This window comes from Pteropus vampyrus, unplaced genomic scaffold, assembly GCF_000151845.1.
Source record: "Pteropus vampyrus isolate Shadow unplaced genomic scaffold, Pvam_2.0 Scaffold55, whole genome shotgun sequence".
Classification (NCBI taxonomy): domain Eukaryota; kingdom Metazoa; phylum Chordata; class Mammalia; order Chiroptera; family Pteropodidae; genus Pteropus; species Pteropus vampyrus.
In genome coordinates this window covers 3501913-3507230 of record NW_011888836.1, presented here as the reverse complement: position 1 = coordinate 3507230, position 5318 = coordinate 3501913, and positions in this window count along the sequence as shown.

The window sequence follows — 5318 nt, the reverse complement described above, 5'->3', positions numbered from 1 at the left end:
GTGGAGGGAACTGCAAATGCGAGGCTCCGAGGTGGGACTTGCAGTGTTATGAGGCTGCCTAGGCAATCCTGGGCTTGGTAGTGTTTCAAACTGGCCCTTTCTCTCATTGCACATATTTGGGTTTTCTTAAGTGTTGTTCCCAGTTCCCCTAATGTGGAGAACCCATCTTTTTTGGGTCGCTTATAGTTCTTTCCTTAAGTTCCAGGAATCTCATGGTTCAACCCTTTGTCGTTTTTACTACAACATTCCAGGCAGTCCTCTTGGGCAGTCTGATTATTTTGTGCGGGCCCAGCACCAGCCTGCAAGTCTCTGGCCTTTAGATTTTCCAGGCATCAGTTAGACACCATCCTAATGGGTCTTTAAACTATTTGCATGAACATATTAAGTATCTTGGAGGTCCTTTGCCTAGGATTGAAGTAAAGGGCAGATACCCTCCAAATCTTCCTTTTTGGTGGAAAGGCAAGAACGTTTGAGGTTCTTTTAAACCCCAATTTTTTCCTCATCCTCTTCAATGTCTTTTCTCAGCTGAAGATGGGCAATCAGCAAAGGATTGCAAATCCTTTTATAACTTTCTTTTGTAAATCTTGTTTGGTAGACTCAAGCCTCATTTTGTAATATAACATATATTTGATGGGGCGGGGCTCACTGAGACTGAGATTAAATGATGCCAGTTAATGTTACAAGAATATGTTTGGGTACCTACAAACGGGGGATGGTGGGTAGTATCCAGCTAACTATTACTCAAAGCTTCTATAATCTGCAGCAATTACTATCTCCATCACTCATTAGAACTTAACATATTCTGCTTTGAATTATTATTTATTTTAATTATTTAATTACAAAGACATACTTCAGTAAATTATCTATACAAGTATTTAAAATATTATACATATGGTTGAATCAATTTAACTCCTGTAGCAATATATAAAAGTTTAGTATTTTTTATACAAACTTTTATTATTTAATCTTTTTACTCATACCTTTTGCATCTCTAGTTGGTGTTCTGGACCCTCAGCTCACGAGTCACATCCTTTGTGAATACCCCCAAATTCTAGCACATAGTCGGTGCTTAATAAATGCTTGGTGATGAGGATAATGTGCTTTCTGGATAGGTAAATTTTATGACTAAGAAGATGTTGGAGTTGAAATCACACTTTAACACAATCGTCTCACCAAATCCTCTTATGTATGAAACTATATATACAAAATATATAAAAAGTTTATTACTCTTTGCTGTTCTAGTCCTTCTTAGATATTTTTCAGCAATTTGATGTCTCTGGTACTTCAGCCCTGGTCTGTAGCTGTCATAGAAAAGTTAAACTTTGAGACTGAATTGAGAATATTATTTTCTACCTTTGTTTACTTACACCTATTTATTAAAACATTTTGTTGTTTTTGGCTTAGGAGCTGACACATTAAAAGCTTAGAAATTGTCATTGCCATCCTTACAACAAGAAAAACCTGGACAAAACTGGAACCAACAACATTTCTTGTACTCATCAGAAAAGTGGAGGCAAACGTCCACTGTGAAATCTGGAGAGACAGGCAAATCTAGAGAGACATAGCTGAGATAAGCTTACCTGGAACGAAAGTTGCTGGTGCCATAAACTGATAAGAACACTCCAATAGCAATTATGATGAATTGCTGGAGTCTGAATATGGACTAGCATGAGAATGAGAAGTTCCTGGATACTGCAGTCTTGGGGGTGCACACTTTTTTTAGGCTTTACCTCTGGGGACCCCACGAGGCTTTCCTATTTAAGATCTGACAAAGACTCCCTCTGTCATAGGGAGAAGAAGAATTATGACATCCCTAGAGTCTTCTCTATAACAAAGTCCTGCTCTTCAAGGGGAAAGACTTTATCAGAGCTTTATTCCAGCTGAAGAAGGGCATTCTTCCCATTCCGGCTCTTCCTAGTCTTCTTGTTTGACCTAAGAGGTTGGGGGTAAGGGATATAGTCAACAGAAATCAGAGTTTCAAGGAAACAGACTTGGGATGCCAAAGGGAGTAGAGATCAGGTAGAAGAAAAGCTATACAACTGAAGAATCACTTGGAAAGGTCACGGCCCCAAGATACAAACCCACTGAAACATTTACATTTAGTTGGACGATTATAGAATGCTCCCTCTCCCTACTCCTTAATACCTACAAACAGGGCTTCAGCATGTTAACAATGAATAACAGCTGAAAGAGCTGCAGCACACAGACCCTCTGAAGAGGAACACGTAGGGAACCTCGAAGTCAAGCAGAAAGACCAAAGTGAGGACACTAGAGCAATCTGAATGTCTGGCCCTTACAGCTGCTGAAAACATTAAACCCAGTCTAATTCCCAGCCAGATTAACATAGATCCTCACAATGAAGGCTTATTTACCTCAGTACCTGTTATTTAATACAAGATGCTCTGCTTTAAACAAAGAAATCACAAGGCATGACCAAAAGCAAGTAAAAACAGAGTCTGAAAACATAAAGCAATCATCAGAACCATACAGGGAATTTAGATAACTAGGATTACTATGTCAAGGGCTTTAATGGGAAGTAAAAAAAAAAGATAGGTAATATAAGCAAAGAGATGGAAGTACTAAAAAAGAATCAAAAGAACATGCTTGAAGAAAAATACTGTATGATTCATCACTAGACACAAAACAGCCCAGGAGAGCATCAGTGAGCTGGAAGATAATGAAATACAAACAGAAAAAGGAATTAAAAAACTCAAAACAGACCGTCTGAGAATTGCGGGTTAAGTTCAAAACGTATAACATACCAAGGGGAAGGATGAGAGAAGAGAGTAGAAAAAATATTCGAAGTAATAATGGCTGAGAACTTTCCAAAATTAATGACAGACATGAAACTACAGATCCAGAAAACTCAGTGAACAACCATCAGGATAAAAAAGAATCTACGCTTAAGCACATCATTGAAATTTCAGAAAACCAAAGACAGAGAAAATCTTGAAAGAAGCGAGAAGGGAAAAAACACCTCACATATAGAGGAAAAATACAATGGGCTTCTCATCAGAGACCATGCATACATGCATGCATGCACACTGGAATAAAATACAGACTACAACCTAGAATTCCGTGTCTAGCAAAATTATCCTTTGAAAGTGAATGAGAAATAAAGACCTTCTCAGACAAACAAAAACTGAAGGAATTTATCAACAGCAGTTTTGCCCTGGAAGAAATGTTAAAAGAAGTTCTTCAGTAGAAGGAAAATGATTTAGGTCAAAAACATCGATCTATATAAAGAAAAGAGTGTCAGAGAAGAAATAAATGAAGCACCTGTCCCCAGGTGAATAGAACTACATCTGTCTCATCTTGGCATAACAAGTACACATCTACATCTATGAATGATGATTCTATTTTTAAAGGAAACAGTGTATATTCTTGCACTCTTGCAGTCAGATAAAAAATATCACATAATGGATTTTGTTTCTTGTAGGCTTCTAAATAGTGAATAGAAAGTTTAGAATTGGTACAGAAATATTGAATTTGCAATTTTGGAAAGCTGCAAACCTTATCTATAACTGTAGGTATATTGTAAATGGAAATACATGTGTTATTCTAGTGACAACAAGATGTGAGATAAGTTAAGGGTAAGTATGGAAAATATAATTTAGAAAAAATGCTTTAATGAACACTTCAATAGCAAAACTAAACAAAACAAAACTTTATTAAATAATATTACTTAGCAATAGTGTTAAAGAGTTTACATAGTAAGCTTTTAAAGATAACAAAATATCAGATAAAAATTTGGTGTGTTTTTAATACACAGTTTTTGAGATCCTTCTATGTGCTCGATCGGGGGCCCACAACACCCTATCCATGGACTGGTACTGGTCTGTGGCCTGTTAGGAACTGGGCTGCACAGCACGAAGTGAGCAGCAGATGACTGAGTGAGGCTTCATCTGCATTTTCCACCACTCCCCAGTGCTAGCATCACCACCTCAGCTCTACCTCAGATCATCAGGCATTATATTTTTATAGGAGCACCAGTCCCTGGTGCCAAAAAGTTTGGGGACTGCTGTGCTAGATGATGGAGACAACAAAGTGATTAAGCCATGATTAAGATGGAAGCTAATTGTATGAAAGTGCCATTTGGTACTTTGTACAATTTTAGTTACAGCTTAATCCACTCCTTGCTGAATTGCTAGTGCACATTAAATTAGAGGCTTCTGGACAACAGGGCCAAACCATTTATCTAAATAGCTCTACTCTTGGCACAATGCCTAACACATAATAGGTGCACAATAAATGTTTGTTAAATGGGAGTTTACAGGATTGGCAAACTGCCCCTTGCAGGACAGGTTTGGACTAAGGACCAAATCCAGCCTGTTTTTGTAGGGCTCTAAAGCTGAGAGTGGTTTCTATATTTTTAAGGGACTGTAAAACATACATATAAACACATACACAGCTGTATAACAGAGACCACATGTGGCTGCAAAGCCTAAAATATTTACTCTCCCGTCCTTTACAGAAAACATTTGCCAACTCTTACTTTATCAAGTGCTCCTTTTAGCTTCTCCTAACCTTTGTCTTAGAGTAGGGTTTCTTCTTGTATCATGATTTGAGCCTGTGACACTAAAGTCTTGCCAAGGCCATTTTTAGCTGCCAGTGATTTTGCTACAACCCAATAATAAATGATTGGCACACCCATTTAATATGACCCGTTACTTGGGCCACTTAATATGAGCCACTAAACTTTCCTGCTTATCCTAACACCTGAACAGGCAAAAAGGCTGTGCCATTCTCTTTGGCTTCTTGGCTGCCTTGGCACCAAATAATTGGAGGAAAAAATGGTAAGAGTCGGCCACAGATGACACTAATGTCATTTAGAAGATTTCCCTAACTACTTTCTCATCTTATAATTTTTTTGTTTTAAAAAATTAATTTATTTTCCAGTTACAGTTAACTTACAATATTATATTAGTTTTAGGTGTACAACATAGATTACATATTTATATACCTTACAAAGTGATCACCCCATAAGTCTAGTTTCAGTTTCATTGTTAACTGATTCTTTTTAAAAATTTTATTTATTTAAAAAATTTTTTTAATTAAGTTTATTGGGGTAACATTGGTTAATATAATTATACAATTTTCAGGTATACATTATCATTTGACATCTGTATATTCTATTGTGTGTTTACCACCCACAGTCTAGTTTCCTTCAGCTACCATGTATTTGACCCCCTTTACCTCATCTACCTCCCCCCTCCTCCCCGACCCCTACTCTCTGGTAACCACTAGTCTATAGTCCATGTCCATGAGTCTCTGTTTGTTTGTCCTGTTCATTTGTTGCTTTTAGGTTTATATCTCAC